General features: G+C 49.8%; 1 pseudogene; it reads right to left on the bottom strand.

Annotated features, from left to right (window-relative positions):
- Positions 1–3130: 3130 nt before the first annotated feature.
- On the bottom strand, positions 3131–3250 carry LOC136637730 (5S ribosomal RNA; annotated as a pseudogene).
- Between the last annotated feature and the right edge of the window lie 18519 nt (positions 3251–21769).

Here is a 21769-nt window from a genome sequence, read left to right as displayed (position 1 = left end):
ACCCCACCAAAGCAAAGACTCTGGAGACACCCTCGGAGAAGCCAAACGCTGTTCTCATTGACGTGGACAGCAGTTCTCTGCAGGGTTGGACCTTCCTGATCATTTGGACTGGATTGGGGCAGCCAGGCAAGGCTTCAGAGACATTCCAGAGGAATGCAAACTTTTCATTCAACTCTGCAAGCCCAGCAGAGCTTCTGAAGCAAGTGAGAAAGAGGTCCCATAATTATGTTTTGGGTGCTGTGATAGTTGTTTGGGAACCGCTAATGGCCTCATTGCCTGGTTCAATCAATTAAACTAGAACTCACAGCAGGAAATATAATTGTCTTAGTTTCTTTCTGAATTCGAAACTGATGTGTGCCGAATTCAACGGCATTTTGTTATTCCGTTTAAGCATTGGTGAGTTAATAGTTTTGGACCGGGAAGAAAATGAAGAACGAAACCTGCCTCCCTGGCAGGCTCCTGAAAGCAGCAGTCGTTTGGGGTGGCAAAAGGAAAAAGAAGAAGAGGTTATTCAATGACCTGTTCTTGGCTCCAGGCATAGAGAAAGCAGCTGGGAAGTTGACTATCACTCCAGTCACAGACATCCAGAAAGGTAATTATTCCAGGCCATCACTTCTCCCATCCATTGTCTTTGCTGCTCTGGAATTCATCAGACAGACCCTTATCTGGGCATCCAGAAAACCAGTGGAACAAAAGGAGGCAGGAAAAGAATGGCCAAGCAGATGGCGGAAGGAGATGACTGATGGTCACCCTGTCTAGCATTCAACAGATTTCCTCCCTGGACATCTGGTCCCAAACTCTGAAGCAGATTGTTGTTCACAGGGCTGGAAACAATCTGAGGCAGCTGGTCACAAGAGACTCCAGTGGCATCAGATCTACAGTTTTGTCCCACAGGGTGTTCTGTAGGACCACATGGCCAGATAACGCAGCCCCCGTCTAATAGCTCTCCTGCACACCTGCCAGCAGCAAGGCTGCATCCAAGTGCGCTGCTCTCCAGACCTGCCTGACCCTTAGGAGGAGAGTCCCTCTCCATCCCCTTGAGACAAGGCAGGCTAATGCTCCTTGAGCCCATTCAGGCATGTGGGGGCAATGGTTGTACTGCTTTTCCCTTGCTCCCCTTTCCATGGTGACACCTCCTCTCTCTCTGTGAGTACCAGCTTGTTTGAACAGAGGCTGCTGCTGTTACATTTAGGGGCTGCAGCAATGTACATGCACCTAAGCAAAAATTGGGGATCCTGCGCATGACCAAGAGGTGGTCCACAGAAGAAACAGACCAATTGTCTGTTAGGTTATGTAATTTATGCGGGGGTCAAGATTCCGGTTCTGCATGCCAAGACACTGATGCTCATTAAATATTTAGATACTTGTGGACTGCACAGGCCCAGCCTGGCTGGCTTCTGGTGAGTAATTCAGAATTAGGGTAGCCCTTAACCCTGCGCTAGTCTTGCAGCAGCAGGAGCTGTAGGTGCAGATCACAGTGCCTGCTGGCCCACTGGAGGTGATAGGTCTGACCACGGACATCTAGTTGCCTGTCCAGGCAGTTTGAGGACTTCTAGGGGAGGGACAGCAGAGCAGTAGGCTCAACCCCATCTGGTCCATTGGTAATTCAATGACAAGGCCAGATGCCTCAACAAGGGGTGCCGTTTCATGCACACCTGTTCTGTCTGTGGTCTTGGATACCCAGCAATAAGTTGACCTAGGATCTACCCAAAGGCGCCCCCCCCCCGGGAGTCCTCTAGTGACTGGGAAAGGGACCCAGTCCAGTTAAACTAGATGTTTTGAAGAGTGGTTGGAGCTTTACCAGAATGTGAAGGCACCCAATTATTTATGGGCAGAGTTTTCAGAGGGTTTTGGAATCCAATGCTTTGCACCAAGAGTAGTAATCATGTCCAAAAACTTGAAGTTTGTACTGGGGTGGAAGAGGTGGGGCTTAAGATGATTGACAAGAAGATGGCAATGAGTCAGGCAGCTGCCCTTTCATCTTACTCTCTGTTCAGCCTCTCGATCTCTCCCCTGGACTCCATCTCCACCCTCCTGGTGTGTGTGATAGGAGTGGCAGAATAGGGCATGGTTCTGCTGTGCCATCTCAGGAAGGATATTGTGAAGAAGGTACAAAGACTGGCTACCAAGGTGATGAGGGGCATTTTACTTTGGAAGAATTAAAAGGTGTGGTTGGGAACTAAGACTGGGGAAGACATGTCTTGAAATTAGACATGGTTTGGAAAGAAATAACCTCAAAAAGTCACAATATAGTTGTTGTTGCTGTTGTTGTTGAAACAATCGTATTTATATACCCCTTTTCAACAGAAAGTTCACAAGCGCTTTACAGAGAAAATCAAACAATCAAATGGCTCCCTGTCCCAAAAGGGCTCCATTAAAACCATCCAGAAAGGGCACAACAGCTTAAGGAACAGCGCAATCCTATCTTGCTCTGGAACAGGTAAGCCAGGAGGCTTGCAGTGTATCCAGCGCAAGGTAGGACTACAAAGTGGCACAGCCGAATGCAAGGGGAAACTCTTTCTCTTACCCCTGGGTAAACCACTGCAGCCCCTATGGATCTCCTCCTGAGGTGGCAGAAGTCTGAGGACAGTGGAGTGAATTGAAGCCACTCTGCACTGCTCAGGGAACAGGGTTAGGATCCAGCATAATTGCCAGCTCCCAGCCCCACCTCCCAGTCCCTACCTGCCTGCCTCCCCCAGTGCTGCCCACTGCCCACCCTCACGCAACCCCAAAACACCTCCCTCCCTCCTCCTCCCCACCCACCCCAGAGCCTTGCATTTTTGGAGCTCAGCCAATGCAGGGCTTGGTCCCTCCATTGGCCCAGAGGCAGAATTTTGTGTTGCTGGCTGCCTGGAAAGGTAGGTGGTCACAACGGGCAAGCAGTTTTAGATGTGCAAATGAGGCTGCAATCCTATCCACACTTACCTGGGAATCAGTCCCATTGAACTTATTGGTACTTGCTTCTGAGTAGACATGTAAAGGATTTTACTCTGAGAGGGACAGCACTCTGCACTGTGCTGCTGCATACAGATGAAAGACCAGGGGTCATGGAAGCAGTGTCTGGAAGCAGATGCATCTTCAACAAGTCAGCTCTGGTTGGCAACCTTCAGTCTGGAAAGACTGTGGTATAAGCCTACAGCACCCGGGATTCCCAGGCGGTCTCCCATCCGAGCACTAACCAGGCCTGACCCTGCTTAGCTTCCAAGATCAGACGAGATCGGGCATGTGCAGGGTAACAGTTGCTGTAAGCCAGTTCTGCTCATCTGCCTTTTACACTTTTGCTCTCGTTTTATTTCTGTCTTTCTCTTACACCTTCTATAACTCTGTGCTTCTTCTCTTCAATGCACAGGAATAATGATATGCTACATCCTTCTTTAGGCAATGCTTAATCCACATTTAAAATTTAAGACGCGCGCAGACCAAAACTCCCTCCCTGCCACGTACACTCTCTAACCAAGTGGTTAAATACATATTTATATCGTTTCCCCACCCCCAATAGTTTGATTCAATGCACTAGACCTGGAAGGCTGCTCAATATTCAAATGCAGGGTATTTATAAGAAAAGTGTTATGCAGATTTATTTTTAAAGAAAGCTTTTTGACTGATATGACTGTTTCTAAATATCACAACATGTTTTCCTTTGAGAAAGGATTCCACAAATAGCCGTGGAGACAGAAATCACTTGGGGGGGGGGGGAATCAATTTTGAATCAGTGCTGCTCCCTGACTGGTAATATTCTGCACTAGTCCTAAGATTCCTCTTCATCATTCCAACTCTGGACCAGTCATATTCAGGGCATAGCAAGGGGTGCCTGGTATTTTTGATTGCAAAGAGCTGGAAAAGGTGTGGGAAGCTGTGGGTCAAGGGGTGTGCACCTCCCCAAAAGAAGAGAAGTGAAAGGGAATGGGATTCTCAAGCACAGAGAAGCTGGATGGGATAGCTGCTGATGAAGTGACACGGGCAGAAGACAAAATGCTCCTTTCAGAGCACTGGAAAGCACGGCCTGCGCAGGAAACAGACTCCCCGGACAAATGAAAGTCCTCTTGAACATGGCACATGACTGACTTCTGGAATTCACAGCCACAAGTAGTATTGATGGACGGCTCTAGCAGGAGCTGAGGCAACTCCCTGCCGAAGGAGGTGGGCGGGTCCCTCAAGGGCTGATAGCCATAAGAACATAAGAACAGCCCCACTGGAGCAGGCCAGAGGCCCATCTAGTCCAGCTTCCTGTATCTCACAGCAGCCCACCAAATGCCCCAGGGAGCACACCAGACAACAAGAGACCTGCAAGGCTTCCTGGGAATTGTAGTTAAGAACATAAGAACAGCCCCGCTGGATCAGGCCAGAGGCCCATCTAGTCCAGCTTCCTGTATCTCACAGCGACCCAGCAAATGCCCCAGGGAGCACACCAGATAACAAGAGACCTGCAAGGCTTCCTGGGAATTGTAGTTAAGAACATAAGAACAGTCCTACTGGATCAGGCCATAGGCCCATCTAGTCCAGCTTCCTGTATCTCACAGCGGCCCACCAAATGCCCCAGGGAGCACACCTGATAACGAGACCTGCAAGGCTTCCTGGGAATTGTAGTTAAGAACATAAGAACAGCCCCGCTGGATCAGGCCATAGGCCCGTCTAGTCCAGCTTCCTGTATCTCACAGCAGCCCACCAAATGCCCCAGGGAGCACACCAGACAACAAGCGACCTGCAAGGCTTCCTGGGAATTGTAGTTAAGAACATAAGAACAGCCCCACTGGATCAGGCCATAGCCCCATCTAGTCCAGCTTCCTGTATCTCACAGCAGCCCACCAAATGCCCCAGGGAGCACACCAGATAACAAGAGACCTGCAAGGCTTCCTGGGAATTGTAGTTAAGAACATAAGAACAGTCCTACTGGATCAGGCCATAGGCCCATCTAGTCCAGCTTCCTGTATCTCACAGCGGCCCACCAAATGCCCCAGGGAGCACACCTGATAACGAGACCTGCAAGGCTTCCTGGGAATTGTAGTTAAGAACATAAGAACAGCCCCGCTGGATCAGGCCATAGGCCCGTCTAGTCCAGCTTCCTGTATCTCACAGCAGCCCACCAAATGCCCCAGGGAGCACACCAGACAACAAGCGACCTGCAAGGCCTCCTGGGAATTGTAGTTAAGAACATAAGAACAGCCCCACTGGATCAGGCCATAGCCCCATCTAGTCCAGCTTCCTGTATCTCACAGCAGCCCACCAAATGCCCCAGGGAGCACACCAGATAACAAGAGACCTGCAAGGCTTCCTGGGAATTGTAGTTAAGAACATAAGAACAGCCCCACTGGATCAGGCCATAGGCCCGTCTAGTCCAGCTTCCTGTATCTCACAGCGGCCCACCAAATGCCCAGGGAGCACACCAGATAACAAGAGACCTGCAAGGCTTCCTGGGAATTGTAGTTAAGAACATAAGAACAGCCCCACTGGATCAGGCCAATGGCCCATCTAGTCCAGCTTCCTGTATCTCACAGCGGCCCACCAAATGCCCAGGGAGCACACCAGATAACAAGAGACCTGCAAGGCTTCCTGGGAATTGTAGTTAAGAACATAAGAACAGCCCCGCTGGATCAGGCCATAGGCCCGTCTAGTCCAGCTTCCTGTATCTCACAGCGGCCCACCAAATGCCCCAGGGAGCACACCAGATATCAAGAGACCTGCAAGGCTTCCTGGGAATTGTAGTTAAGAACATAAGAACAGCCCCACTGGATCAGGCCATAGGCCCGTCTAGTCCAGCTTCCTGTATCTCACAGCCGCCCACCAAATGCCCAGGGAGAACACCAGAAGCCATGACAGCTCTTTACAGAGCCCGTGGAAGAGAAGCCTCCGAGTGGCACCAGTTGCTGAGAGGCAGGAGAGGAGGAAGGCTTGTTGCTCCAGGGAGTGCCTGAACGGGGCCTGGAGGCATCTGGTCACTCATTCTTGGGGGCAGCAGGCTGGGCTGGACGTGCAGTCAGTGCTGCTTCTGCTGGGCCCCCCTTGTGCTGAATGCGCCTTCCCTTCTTTATGCTTCGTTAATGCACGTTCCTGAAAACAGCCCTTGGAGTGAAAATGAGGAGTGAAAACCTTGGAGTGAAATTTATATTAAGTCAATGAGAAAAATTCCAGCTGATTGCAAAGCTTTTCTAAGTCCCCCCAAAGTGACCCTAAACACCAAATAGTATAAGAAAAAAACTGCATTGCAGGCAGCCCAGTTTGACCTGACTCCCCACACGCTGTACAGCGGACTGCACACTAGATCCCCCAGTGGGGCGCAAGTCAGGAAGTCCTCTGAAGGGAAGGGAACATTTGCACCCCTGCTCTGGGGCAGCACAGCCCTGCTGGTCTCCTGGGACCTGAGTCGGCCGTATATTTTAATTTATTGATTGATGTGCTGCATTTGTATCCTGCCTTTCCTCCCCTGAGGGGACCCTTAGTGGCTTACAACAAATCAAAAATTACAAAAAATCATGAAATCACCACTGAAACCTAAAACCCACAAAACATTCAATCTGAAACAACTGCAATAAAAACACAAGTGCAATAAACACAAGGGCAGTTGGCACAAGTTCAAGTGGGTTGGGGGACTGAGGCTGCTGTCACCCATATTACCCACTTCCAGGAAATCCACCCCACCCCTCAATCCCCCTCCCCACCCCAGTTTCCTCCCCTTTCCTTTCCCTTCCCACCTTGTTCCACTGGGAAGTCACCACATGCTGACTTCCCAGTGCCGAGGGACACAGATAGACCACTGATGTGCTGCTGTGGCTGCTTGCTACTTGAGGTGGCCTGACTGCACAAAACTGCATGACACCTTTTGTGACAGCTGTAAAGGACGTTATGCTGCCAGAATGCTCGTTCCGGTAGCACCATAAGGCTCACTTAGCATCAAACTGACAGTAAAATAAAATAAAGAACATTGAATAACATCATTCAGCATTAACAAATTGTTAAAGACAATGATGAAAATGTTCCAGAAGTTCTAGCATCAAATAAGAAGAGCCACGCTGGATCAGGCCAAAGGCCCATCTAGTCCAACTTCCTGTATCTCACAGTGGCCCACCAAGTTCTTCAGGGAGCACACAAGACAACAGGCACAACCTGCGTCCTGGTGCCCTCCCCTGCATCTGGCAATCAGAGGCAGCCTGCCTCTAAAACAAGGAGCTTGCACATACCTACCATGACTTGTAACTCGTGATGAACTTTTCCTTCAGAAATTTGTCCAATCCGCTCTTAAAGGCATCCAGGCAGATGCCATCATTACTTCCTGTGATGAGGAGTTCCATAGACTAATTACACACTGGGTAAAGTAATATTTTCTTTTGTCTGGCCTAATTCTCCCAACACTTAATTTGAATGGATGTCCCCTGGTTCTGGTATTATGTGAGATCCACTCAGTCCATCCCCTGCATAATTCTGTATGTCTCAATCATGCCCCCCCCAGGCATCTCTTTTCTAGACTGAAGAGCCCCAAACGTTGTAGCCTTTCCTCATAAGGGGGTGCCCCAGTCCAGTAATCTTAAAATACAAAGACGAACAGGCCTTGCTGAGGGAGAGTCAGCATGGCTTCTGTAAGGGTAAGTCTTGCCTCACTAACCTTATAGAATTATCTGAAAAGGTCAACAGGCATGTGGATGCGGGAGAACCCGTGGACATTATATATCTAGACCAGGGGTGCTCAATAGGTGGATCGCGATCTATCGGTAGATCGCGAGGCAAAATGAATAGATCGCGGAGCCCTGTCTCTCCAAACTGTTAATATGTCAGTTTCGTCTAGTGACTAGAGGACATATTTAGCTGACACTAAACTGACACTGAAACTGACACTTTAGCTGCTCTTCAGGCATGCAGCAACAAAACTGACGAAACTGACTAGACTCCAGCAGGGGCTCCATACATTAAAGGGGGTGTCTGTCAGACGCTTCCTTCCCCCCGGTAGATCTCCGGGCCTTGCTGGGTTTCAAAGTAGCCAAAAAAGTGTGAGCACCCCTGCTCTAGACTTTCAGAAGGTGTTTGACACGGTCTCTCACCAAAGGCTACTGAGAAAACTCCTCAGTCAGGGAATTCGAGGGCAGGTCCTCTCCTGGATTGGGAACTGGTTGGAGGCCAGGAAGCAGAGAGTGGGTGTCAATGGGCAATTTTCACAATGGAAAAAGGGGGAAAGTGGAGAGGACACTCTGTTCCAGATCCACCATTCAGAGCGTGACTGAAGGACGCCAACAAATTCCACCCCCTCCCCTTTTACCACATCTGTTCTTCCTGAATAGATTCCAGGTTGGGTTTAGCCATGGAATTGGTGGGGGCCACTAGAGCAGGGGGGGGGTCGCCTTCTTTTGTTTTGCTAACAACTTGTTTTTCCCAAGTCAGGAAGTCCCAGGAGGTGGCTTTGGCTAACAGGATCCCATCTGCTGTGCAAACAAGTGCAGTTGCTCAAGGACTTGCCCACAGAACAGGTCAGGTGCTATCCAAGCTGGCCTGATGGTGGGGAGATGATTGCGTGTGATCTTCTTCCTGTGGGGCTAAGGCCTCTCCCCATTGGTCCAGGAACTAGCATCAAGTTGCTGACCCAGGCCGCGCTGGCAGGCACCCAGCACCAGGTACATGTACATGCAAGCTCTGCCCACCTCAAAATAAAAAGAAAACTCAGGCAGCAGCACATAGGTGCTGCCTTCATGCACGGGGGCTAGATCCTGACCCTCCAGCTTGGGAGAAGACCTGGGGGGATTCATCTGGCCACACTGTTGCAAATTCTTCCGTTCCACTTCCCCCATCTTTGTGCAAATGTTGGTTTGGGAGATTTCTCTGCTTTTCTCCCCAGCAATTCTCTAATTTGTCACTTTGTTGCATCAGTGACTCCAGGGTACAAAGGAACAATTTGTAGCATTGATTCCACAAACAAGGAGAGCACTTTGGCTGTCTGTCTGGGAGCTGGCGCTGCTGGGAAAAAAAGAACCACAATTCACTCTATCGGCTTTCAAAGTGCCGATGCCTTTGTCGGAAACCTGTCCTTAAGTGTAATTTCAAGAGTCCTGCCGCTGGCCTCTAATCCCTCTTTGGCTCCTGCTGCCTGGCTGGCGTCAAAGCTGCCTCCCTCCCATCATCTCCACCAGCCGGGTACGTGGAGAGTCACTGAGTGTCCCATAACACCTTGACCTCAAAAGCGCCAAGAACTCTTCCCTTCTCATTCCGGCAGGGCTGGTTTCCCATGCTGGGCTCTGGGCCTGTCCAGAGAGTCCACTTGATGCTGCATAAATGTTGTAGAATTTTTGCTCAGTTGGAGTTGGGGCTCTGAAGAATGTTTTCCCCAGCAAACCTGGACATCTCATGTCATGGCAGGTACTGGGGAGGGGGCTGCGTGAGCTTCTGGCCAGTCTCCTGTTATGTGTGACCCTGCTTGGCTCACTGTAGAGGGGCAGGTCTCAAATTAGGGCATCCAGCTACAGGCTTGAGCAAGTGGGTGCAGTAACTATTACCACCCAGCAGATGAAACTGAGGTGCTGCTCAGGAACAATGACCATCCACACATGGCTACACACACACTCCCCAACACGCTGCGCTGCTATGTTAAACCCAAGGATGTTTGCATGCTGGCTGGAGTCAGGCTGCACCCAGGGGAAAAAAAAAAAAAAAATAATAATAATAATAATAATAATATTACATGTATTTATATACTGCCTTTCTTGGTCTTTATTCAAGACTTTGTCTCACCACTGCTCCTTCTCCAATTTCCTGATACCCACAAGCCCCTCTCTTGCCCCTCCCCCTGCATCCCGTTTGTCTCACCACTGCTCCTTCTCCAATCTCCAATCTCCTTCTCCTTCTCCAACAAACGCATCGGTAAAGCAGCTACCACGTTTTCCAGACTCACAAAGAGAGTCTGGTCCAACAAGAAGCTGGCGGAACATACCAAGATCCAGGTCTACAGAGCTTGGGTCCTGAGTACACTTCTGTACTGCAGCGAGTCATGGACTCTCTGCTCACGACAGGAGAGGAAACTGAATGCTTTCCACATGCGCTGCCTCCGACGCATTCTCGGCATCACCTGGTAGGACAAAGTTCCAAACAACACAGTCCTGGAACGAGCTGGAATCCCTAGCATGTATGCACTGCTGAAACAGAGACGCCTGCATTGGCTTGGTCATGTTGTGAGAATGGATGATGGCCGGATCCCAAAGGATCTCCTCTATGGAGAACTTGTGCAAGGAAAGCGCCCTACAGGTAGACCACAGCTGCGATGCAAGGACATCTGCAAGAGGGATCTGAAGGCCTTAGGAGTGGACCTCAATAGGTGGGAAACCCTGGCCTCTGAGCGGCCCGCTTGGAGGCAGGCTGTGCAGCGTGGCCTTTCCCAGTTTGAAGAGACACTTGGCCAACAGACTGAGGCAAAGAGGCAAAGAAGGAAGGCCCATAGCCAGGGAGACAGGCCAGGGACAGACTGCACTTGCTCCCGTTGTGGAAGGGATTGTCACTCCCGAATCGGCCTTTTCAGTCACACTAGACGCTGTTCCAAAACCACCTTTCAGAGCGCGATACCAGAGTCTCTCGAGACTAAAGGTTGCCAACAACAAATTCAAGACTTTATTCAAGGCGGTTTACATAGGCAGGCTTTATTTAAATCCCTTATTAAATAGGGATTTTTACAATTGAAAGAAGGTTCTTTCTTTCAAGAACCACAACATTCAGATGTTTCACTCTGATCTGGTTTCACATTCTGGCCTCCATCCTCCCACGCTCAGAGCAGATGGAATTGCTCGGCTTCAGCTTGTCAGCTGCTTCAAGGTCGCACGGTGCCGGTGGCCTCGAACTGGCGACCTTGTGGATGTTATCTTCAGGCAAATGGAGGCTCAACCCTCTAGACCAGACCTCCTGCCCAAGCAATTCCTTGATGCAAGCCAGCTATAAAATCCCTAGTGGAAGATGCACTCCTTGCACTTGTGGGGGAGAAGGTGGCAGCCACTCCGTCCCACCACACTCGTGGGGTGCCACAGGATTCCCTGGTGGCCCCTCCTACCTGTTCTTCTGGACACCTCCATTTTGGATAGCACAAAATCTCATGAGGTTTGGGAGCTGCCATATTGGACCTTGTGAAATTTTTTCAAGAGCCATAATGGTGGCGGCTGGCTGAGCCAGGCAGAAGAGGGTGTGGGGGGCATCGTGACCCAGCCAAGTTGGGAAGCACAGCCTTCAAGAATTGCCCCCGTCTCTTTTCTTGTGTGAGTGTGTGCATGTTCTTCTAATTCCTTTGGCCAGCCCCCCTCTTTTTCCATCTCTGCACCCCCATAACCTCCCCTTTCTTCTCTGGGTTCTCCTGGGAACCCACTGAATCTAATGACTCCCCTTTCACTCCACATCCCCCCCTCCTTTTCTGCCCCTTTACCAGCTCAGGAGTTCCTCTCTCCTCCCCCTAACCAGTCTTCAATGGGCTCAATTATTGTGTCCTTGTCAGCACTAGATCCCCCCTCCCCCTCTCACTGTAGGAGAAGAGTGAGTGGGATCATTGAGAGAGTTCTTGTCAAGCCCCCTGTTCAGTGCACAGGAGACATTAATTGGGCCTCAGTCATCTCTTCACCACCAAGTTACGCAGATGTGCCATCTCTGCACATGACATGTGTTTCAAAAAGCCACTTCCAGTAACAGCTGGGGGGGGGGGGTCTAAACTTTTCTAGGCGACTCAGAGAAGGTTCCTCATGGAACCTCATGGGAATGCAGGGCTTGTGGGATCACTGGCAGCAAGGTAGGCAGTTTGCCAAGTGCAGATGTCACTGACCCTGGCAAGACAGTCCCCGTCTGGCAGCTGCCCTGACATTCCATGAATCTGTGCTGTTTTTAAAAACAAGTGGACAAATTACCCACAGAGACCGCCCAGACTCTGATGTGCTGGACAGAAAGCTCCTCAGTGGCAGAGAGAGTTTGTGTCCATATTCAAAGCTGAAAGGCTTTCGCTAGAGTGGACAATTCTTCAGCTAGTGAACTACAGATTTTACCCTCCATATCCTCACTCTTCATATTTAAACAGAACTTCTTTGTGTAAAGTCATGCACATTGGGGCAAAAAATCAAAACTTTAGATATAGGCTGATGGGTTCTGAGCTGTCTGTGACAGATCAGGAGAGAGATCTTGGGGTGGTGGTGGACAGGTCGATGAAAGTGGCGACCCAATGTGCGGCGGCAGTGAAGAAGGCCAATTCTATGCTTGGGATCATTAGGAAGGGTATTGAGAACAAAACGGCTAGTATTATAATGCCATTGTACAAATCTATGGTAAGGCCACACCTGGAGTATTGCGTCCAGTTCTGGTCGCTGCATCTCAAAAAGGACATAGTGGAAATGGAAAAGGTGCAAAAGAGAGCGACTAAGATGATTACGGGGCTGGGGCACCTTCCTTACGAGGAAAGGCTACGGCGTTTGGGCCTCTTCAGCCTAGAAAAGAGACGCTTGAGGGGGGGACATGATTGAGACATACAAAATTATGCATGGGAAGGACAGAGTGGATAGGGAGTGCTCCTGGACTCCCAGGTGGCAGCAGTGGTCAAGGGTGCACTTGCCCACTTCCAGCTGGTGTGCCAGCTGTGGCCATACTTGAGTCGGTCAGACCTGACCATGCTTCTCTATGCCCTAGTGACTTTGAATGGATTACTGCAACACACTCCACGTGGGGCTGGCTTTGAAGATGGTTTGGAAGTTTCAGTTAGTGCAGGATGCAGCAGCCTGGGTGGTTAGAGTGGATGGACAGAGTGGATAGGGAGATGCTCTTTACACTCTCACATAACACCAGAACCAGGGGACATCCACTAAAATTGAGTGTTGGGCAGGTTAGGACAAACAAAAGAAAATATTTCTTTATTCAGCATGTGGTTGGTCTGTGGAACTCTTTGCCACAGGATGTGGTGATGGTGACTGGCCTGGACACCTTTAAAAGGGGATTGGACAAGTTTCTGGAGGAAAAATACATTACGAGGTACAAGCCATGATGTGTATGCGCAACCTCCTGATTTTAGAAATGGGCTATGTCAGAAGGCCAGATGCAGGGAGGGCACCAGGATGAGGTCTCTTGTTATCTGGTGTGCTCCCTGGGGCATTTGGTGGGCCGCTGTGAGATACAGGAAGCTGAACTAGATGGGCCTATGGCCTGATCCAGTGGGGCTGTTCTTATGTTCTTTCTAAGGGGGAGGTAGACAAATCCCTGGAGAACAGGATGGTCCACAGCCATGTTAGCTCAACACAGTCTGCATATTCAGGGGCTGCAGACATTTGGATACCAGCAGTGGGGGGTGAGCAAGCAGTCGGATGGGCTGTCACTCTGGATTTGGATTCATTTAGATTTGGATTCAGTTGGTTCTGAAGCATCCAACAAAGTTAACAAAATGGAATCCCGTTCACTTTTGAGTGTGTACACATGTTGCAAATGCCAAAACCAACACACTTGGATTCCTACACTTGTGTTTTAAAGTATGAATTTGCAAGTTAGAGACGTCTCCTTCACTGTTCACAGATCTTCACTGTTCACAGATCTGACTGGATCACACCCTACATCCTAGAAGTGATGTTGACAGATTTTACCTACCAAGAAAATCAGGTGGATGGCATATGTTTCAAACTAAACAAACAATTGAGGAAGAGAAATGAGTGTGGAATGTTTACCTCAAGAAGAGTAAAGGAGGACTTCTGGTTGAAGTCTCTAAAGGTAGCTGATTGAAAGTGATGGACAGCAAAGGCTGAGGTTCAAACACACCTAGAAAACAGCTTCATGGGCATTACGTGAATGGCATGGACAATAAAATTGATAAAGAAAACAAGCTGCAGAAATGGAAATGGCTGCAGAAAGCACACTTAAAGAAAGAAGCAGGTCTCATCCGAGCTACCCAGGAACAGGCACGTGCAATAAGCACTATCAAAGTAAAGACTCAGAAGACCAGTGACAATAGCAAATGTTGACTGTGGAGGATGAAAGAAGAAGCAGTTGACCGTCTGGTCAACACCTGTAGTAAAATCACCCAAACCAACTCTAAAGAACTTCACAATAGGGTTGCAGCTTCTCTTCACTGGAGTCCTGAAAACAATATAATTTACCTGTACATTGAAATTCCTGGGATCATGAACCTGGTAAATTCACAGAGTCAAGCCAAGCAAAGATCCTTTGGGACTTCAGATTACAGGCAGACAAACATCACAATACACAATACACCAGGTATGACAGTAGTTGACAAAAAAAAAAAAAGTCAAGTTTGGATAATTGATATTCTAATACCAGGTGACAGTAAATGGAAGATAAAGAACATGAGAACAAGTCAAGATATCAAGACCCCCAATCATAACTTGGGCATCTCTGGGAGAAGAAGGTCAACATTGGCCAGTTGTCATTGGAGCCTGAGAAGAACCCCCTCAACATCCTTGGTTGTGAGCAAACAACACCAGCTCAGCTCCAGGAAACAACATTGCTTGGAACAGCAAGAATCCAGTGAAGATACCACTGTGGTTCTGTCGCATCCATCCCCTGGGTAGGGCCAAGGGGTGGAGCTTCTGCTGAGCCAGTACAGGTGGCAGCTGACTTACCCTGACATGTAAGGAGACGAGAAGCCGGTGAAGATAGTCTACAGTTTATTCTAGTTATAGATTTTACACTCATCGGGATCTTGTTGCTTCACAAGTCTTTAGCTTGAGTAGTGCCTTAGTCTATGTAAGCTGGAATACTCAGAGTTCCCTCCCCTTTGCTGCATGTACTGGCTGTGGGGTCCAGGGCTGGAGGACCACTGCCCTCTGGTAAATGTTGTTGGATGGAGGCATCTCGTGGCAAAGCAGCAAGCCTTCAGGGCATCTGCCCCTCCATTCTGATTTGCTGCCTTGGCCAGCACTGTGGCTGTTTGCTGCAGGTGGCAAGCCTCGCTGCCCCAGGATGCTGGTTGCTGCTCCCCTTGGGTTCTCCAGGCTTCCTACAGGTTGTCAGGAGCCTGGTGGGAGATTCTCCAGGATAGCCTTTTGTCAAGAAGGGAGTAGCTCCTTATCTGGTTCTCCAGTGGAATGCAGCTTCAAGGACACAGCCCACAACGTAGAGAGTACACAGACACAAGGCAATCCATCACCACTTCAGTCTGTATTTACAAGTTTACAATAATAGCAGCATATACAACACACATGACCACTAACAACCCCCTATGAGGGCTCTCACAGTTCCTTATGAAGCACTGTGCACAAATCAGGATGGGTGGTGTCTCCTCCTCCTGCCACACCCTGTCTCATGATGCTAGCTCATCACCTGTCTCATCCGCTAGCTCCCTTTACACCTGAGTCCTGGTGACTCAGCACCTCACAACAATTAGGCCCTGCCTCATTCAGGCCTGCAAATTTACCCTGGGTTCTGTTCTAACCCTGACACCTTTGCAGGCCCAACATCGGGGCTCTTTCATCCTCTTTGGGGCCAGCTCTCCCCTCAGGATTACCCCAACTTGGGGCTTTCTGAGCCTACCAAGGCCAGGCACAAGTCTAGAGCAAGTACTGAGGTTGTTTCCCTTTGCCCTCCTTCCAAAACCAGAGCCTTATGAGCCCAGCAGCTGACTCTCCCTGCTCCACCCCTTCCGGCCATGTGACCCCGGCCCTACTTCCAGGGAGGTCCCTTGCACGGGGTCTGGATCCTGGCCAGACTTATTGAGCTCCCTTATTCTTAAGGAAACCCTTGCTCCTGAGGAGACCCCTGGAGCCTGGGCTGTGCCCGGGTGACAGGTTCCCAGGATCCTGGCTAGACCCCGAATGCAGGCTATAATCAGTCCAGCATGAACTGTGCTACATAATAATAAGAACCTCCGGGTTTCGTGGCAGGCAGTCTGCCTCTGGATCTCAGCTGGAGGGGAGTAATGGTGGCAGTGGGGTCTGCCTTTGCCTCTGCACCTGGGCCCCTGTGGGCCTGATCCAGCAGAGCTCTCCTTATGGGACGTTATGTCAGTCCACCTGTGAATCTCAAATGTGGAGTTCCATGAATAGACTGTTTTTGGACAGGCTACGGATTGTCCAACCACACCAGTGCCAAGGGCAGAGTTAAGGCGACCATTTGCTGAAGGCAGGGGTTGCTCTGGGCTGCTTCCATCTCTGCATCCGTTTCTGTGAAATACGCCTTTTGCATGAACTGTGCTTGGAGTTGCCTTTTTCTGCCACTGAATCGAATAACCTGCCTACACACGGCGCGGTCAGTGCCTGAATCGGGACTCTGGCGCTGTGACTGGCAGGCCTGCAGTAAGGTTTTGGTCTAATCTGCCTGTCAGCGTTATGTAAATCCAGATGAGATCACTGCTGCCAACTCTCCCTTTGTCTGACAGAAATCTGTGACCTATTTAAAGACAAGCGGAGCACAAAAGCTCAGCTCACCGAGGAGAGGAGACGAGGATCAACATCGGTGCTCACCTTGCTGCAGAAGTGACAAGATTTTGACAACTCTGCCTCCCTTCCAAGCAGGTTCTGTGAAACGGGGATTATGCAGATGGAAATGCTGCCAAGTGGCAGGGCAGGATCAGCAGTCCCTTTGCTCCAAAGGTGGGGCTGATGGCCCCAGGAGCCATGTGGATGAGGCTGAGTGGGTCTGGGTGTGGGGCAGGGGGGACTGCTCTTTTCCTGGCAGGGATCTGCTCCTCCACAGGGCCATCTGTTCAACTGGGAGAAAATACACTCACATCCAGACTTGCCATGCCAAGCTGGCCTTGCAGGCTGCTGATTATGGCTACTTTGCAGGGAGGGAAGAAAGCTCTTCTGCTCTGCAAAAGTCCCCGTCCATTCCAGAGTGAACCTGTGCCCCTCTGGGAAGCTGGCTGTGCAGAGTTCATCAGTGTGCAATGTTGCAGAATGCAAGGAGAGGACCCAAGGCATCTCCTGTGCCCAGGCTGGCCCCAATTAATCATTTTCCCTCATCTTCAGTCCCATGAGTTGCTTTTCAGGAAGTCCAACTCAGCATTATGCAACAAACACCATATGGGATCAAGCCAGTGGGGGCCCATCTAGTCCAGCAGTCCATTCCCCACACTGGCTCTACCAGCTACTCCTGGAGAGCCCACAAGCAGGAGAGGAAAGCAGCCATCTATTCTGCAATTATAATTGCAGCAAGCACAAGAGAAGACAGTAGAGGCCTTCAGGAAGACCTGGACAAAAGGGAATACTGGGGGGAAATGAGTAAGACGAAGGTTCAAATGCCAGGTCCTGCACTTAAGCCAAAATAACCAAAGACACAGGTATAGACTGGGAGACACCTGGCTTTGCAGCACAACATGTGAGAGGGTTCTTGGAGTTGCAGTGGATCACAGGATGAACCTGAGTCAGCAGTGTGATGTGGCTGCAGAGAAGGCAAATGCAATTTTAGCCTGTATCAGTAGAACAGTAGCTTCCAAGTCATGAGAAGTTGTGGTTCCGCTTTACTCTGCACTGGTTAGACCTCACCTGGAGTATTGTGTCCAATTCTGGGCACCCCACTTGAAGAAAGACGCAGCCAAACTGGAGCAGGTTCAGAGGAGAGCGACGAGGATGATCAGTGGGCTGGAGGACAAGTCCTACGAGGAAAGGTAGAGGGAACTTGGTGTGTTCAACCTGGGAAGAGAAGGCTGAGAGGGGATATGAGAGCTCTCTTCAAATACCCGAAGGGCTGTCATGTGGAAGAAGGAACAAATTTGTTCTTACCTGCCTCTGAGAGTAGAACTAGATCCAAGGGTTACAAACTGCAGGAGAAGAGATTCTGATTGGACATCAGGAAGAAATTCCTGACCAGGAAAGTCATGGGGGTTCAGCAGCAGACATCTGCCAAAGGAGGTGGTGGGCTCTCCCTCACTGGAAATCTTCAAGCAGAGGCTCAACAAGCACTTGCTGGAGATGCTCTAGGAAGATTTCCAGCTACAGGCAGGGGGTTGGGATAGATGCCCTTGCAGGTCCCTTCCAACTCTATTAATCTCTGATTCTATGATTCTGGCTGGCTTCCAACTCTATGAATCTATGATTCTGGCACACCAGCTGAAGACGGCAAGTGTGCTGAAACGCCACAGAGGCCACTAAGACTTCCAGCGAGAAAGCTGGTTCTGGAGACACTCCCAGGTGGGAAACCTGATCCTTCAAGGGGAGCACAGACCTGGTCACTGCCTAGGAAACCCCCTTAGCCATGCTCTCAACCATCCTCCCTGTGTGTGTGTGTGTGTGTGTGTGTGTGTGTGTGTGTGTGTGTGTGTGTGTGTGTGTGTGTGTGTGAGTGGTTTTGTAGCTAGTTACATTTCAAAGAAAATCTACACATTTTGCTTGTTTACTTGTAGGCTTTCGTGTCTTCAATTTTCTACTAAAATGTGCTCAGATTCATTTGGTTCATTAACTCACATGCACTTTTGAAGCACACATTTTGATTGCTTTCCATTCTGTCATAAAGGTATAAAGTCTATGATACATTTTATTCTATCTCTAGCATTCTGCAGACCTTGGCTGTAGGGTCTTGCCCAAAAAGTTTCCAGTTGGAACCCACAGCCCCCAAGGCTGGCAACACAGTTCCCATTTGTGGTCACCCCCCCCCCGGTTGTTCTCAGTTCCACCCAAGTCCTGGAAGCTGCAGAGGAACAGAGATGACCTGGGCCCAGGAATCCTCTCTCAGCAGGCATTTCTAAAACATGAAAGAAAAAGAAGCTCTTCCTATCGGGGGATTAAATTTGAATCAGGCAGAGATCTACGAGTCCTTCCATTTTGTGTTACAGGCGCTGAAAAATGCTGTGAGGAAGCAGCTCAAATCTTTCTTAAATCATTTTCATGGTGATAAAACAATTCACAACTGCAACAAATGTATTTATTCCTGGCAAAGATGAAACTGTCTCTTTGCTGTATTCCTGAGGAGGCCGCCTCTGTCTCCTGGAGCAGGAAGGCTCCAGAATCTGCACAGACTAGTTTTGCATGGACGAGACCAAGGGAAGGACCCCATTGCTGGCTATGGTAGGGCACTGCAGGGCCGTGGAAGTGTGGGTCCAAACTGGACCTGCTGGAGGCCTCTTTCAACCATTAAACAATGAGTGGGAAACAGTCCCGAATGCACATAGCTACATATATGTCACATCACATGTGTTTCATTCACAAACTTTCTTGCCTTCACGGGGTGGGGGGCTTATGTGTAGCTTGGCGGCAGATGCAAATGGCCTCCTTCCTCCCCCCCCTTTTGTAGTCATTGGCGATTGAAAAGGAGCGACAGGCCTTCTTTCAGCAGCTGCCTTTACAGAGAAACAAGTGACTTAAAAAAGAAAAGAAAAAAGAAACGATGGAATAATTCAACAGAAACAGGGGGCCTTGCACAGCCTGGTCCTGCCTGCTGCTTACAGGCCCCCAAAGTTAGCTTTCAAACAGGCCAGCCTTTTCCTTAACACACACACACACACACACACACAATCCCCTTCGCCCACCACAGCCTCTCAATGCCAAAGGGATCATGGAAGATCTGACTGCACTGCACAGCCCTGAGGTTCATAGATCATAGAATCAAAGAGTTGGTAGGGGGCTAAGAGGTCATCCAGACCAACCCCCTGTTGACTTTTCAGTCCCTGGACAAGGGATTCCCAGCCAGGATTCCCTTTGTCGAACAGCCTCTTGGGACCAGCTATCCCCCCCCCGTTCCCCCATCCCACTTTCTCAAGCTGCACTCCAATCCCTAAGCCCCCAGCCTGCACCATACCTGCCAGTTGTGCCCACCTGGTTAGCAAGCCCCTGACCCATTCAACCAGTCTGGAGAAGGCAAAAAACACCCATGTCCTGGCCAATCAGACTAGAGAGCAAAACGTCCCTCCTCCCCCTCCTAAAGACAACCAGCCAGTCTCAGGCTGCTCTCCTGAGTGGGCAACAGAAGCCATTTGCAGTCCCAGGGCTCACTGCAGGGATGCCCTGGTTCGGCCTCAACTGCTATGGCGGCAGCAGCATGCCGCTGTTGCGAAGCTGGGCGGGGGGTGGCAGAAAGCCCATCACTGTGATTTCTGAGGGTTGGTCCCACTCTCGCCAGGTCAAGGGAGCCCTGAGTAGTCAGCCCAAAGGTTTTGGGCCACCCAACTCCAAGATGATGTCAGGGGGCCTTGGTGATGATCTCTAAGATCTTTGTTCTGGGAGGAGCTCTTTGACTCTGCCCTTCCCACCTCACCAGGCAAGGGGCTCCCCTTCAAGTCTAGTTCGAGGCTTCAGGCCTGAATCACAACAGCTCTGCACTCTCTGTTTTCTGGAATCTCTCTATCCCCCCACCCTCCGCAAGCATAGCCCAGCAAGAGCCCCCTAAATTCAACCTCATTTCATCATCATTTATGGAGCCTCTAAAGTTCAATGGAACCCCATCTTCCTCCTGTGCTGGGGGTGGCAGAACAGTTTTGCCCCCAAAATCTCAAGAACTGGAGAAAGGGTATTCAAAGCTGCTGTCACATAGTGGTTAAGAAAGTGAGCCAGGAGATCCGTGGGCCAGATCCCATTGGCTGCCAACTCATCATCCATTAGCTCAAGCCTACCTGGATCTATCGGTCCATACAGCGCCCTCTTCATGAGGCAGTAACTGCACTGGACAAACCACCCAACTCACTCCGGTATGGCGGTGGAGGGGAGCTCACTTTCTTTGCAGCATAATCTCAATATGTTCCATACTCAAACTGGTTTGCACACAGAATTCTCCTGCTTCTCATTTTTCCCACAAGGTATATTGCCTTATAAAGACTTAACCCTTCTCAATTTCTGTGTTCCTCCAAAAATCTAATTAAAAAAAAAATTAAGTTCTGAAATACATTTGGATTGTACACTTAAGTTTTTATTTAAATTAAATTAACATTTAATGTGGTCTCTTTTTTTCACTCCAGAGCGGCTCTCTTGTGCCGAGGTGGAAACAGCAATTAATCCATGAAGATGAATGACTGGCCAAGCGGCACCGGTAGGCTGGGCCCATCTGCATAGAAACCTGTGTGAACGCAGCAAATCCGAGATTTGTCAAGGGCTGAGACGTTCCTCCTTTCACTGGGAAAAGAGCAGACAGATACAGTTGCAGCCTGGCAGCATGCAAAGAGCTACGTAGTGATTACTGTTAATTAAAACTGAGAATACGTATCCATTTACAGCTGAGAATAAATACCTCTGCAGCTTCAAAGGTGCTGGAGCACATGGTCTGTAGGAAAGGAGGAGGAGGACGGGGGGTTCAGGAAATCAGCCTCACATAGTTGCCTGGTGTATTTATGTGTGCCTGTATGTGGTGCTGTGTGCATGACATGGGAGGGTGACCCAGGCCAGTCCCATGCTGTTTTGCTTGAACTGATGGCACGGAGCCCTCAGTCCCCACAGGCCTGTGGATAAAAGGCCAAACTGTGGTTCACCACTCCCCCCAGTCTCTTTCTGGCTCGTGAGAAGCCTTCTGAGCACCCGCATTGGCCATCCCACTGAGCCCTGTGAACACTGCAACATCCTGGGGACTTCCTAACTTTGAGGTAAACAAATGGGCTAGACAATACTATCGTTAGCTGGATTTGCAACTGGGGGGATGGCCGTACAGGTCAATGGCTTTGCATCAGCCTGGAGGTGTGGGGTGCCCCAGGTCTCTGTCTTGGACCCAGTTCTCTTTAACATCTTCATCAAAGACTTGGAGGAAGGGAGACAAGGGGGCCTCCTCAAATTTCTGACCCGTCTATGCCAAGCGGAGAGAGCCCCTTGACACTGGCAGTGGTTTCCTATAAGAAAGGAGGGGCTGTCAGTGCCCACGTTTGCTCAACAAATGAGAATGGTCCCTCCCACTGTTAGAAGCACATATGTGCCCCCACATGCCC

Source organism: Tiliqua scincoides, chromosome 1 (genome assembly GCF_035046505.1).
Source record: "Tiliqua scincoides isolate rTilSci1 chromosome 1, rTilSci1.hap2, whole genome shotgun sequence".
NCBI classification, from domain to species: Eukaryota; Metazoa; Chordata; class Lepidosauria; order Squamata; family Scincidae; genus Tiliqua; species Tiliqua scincoides.
This window is presented reverse-complemented; position numbering and strand designations above follow the sequence as displayed.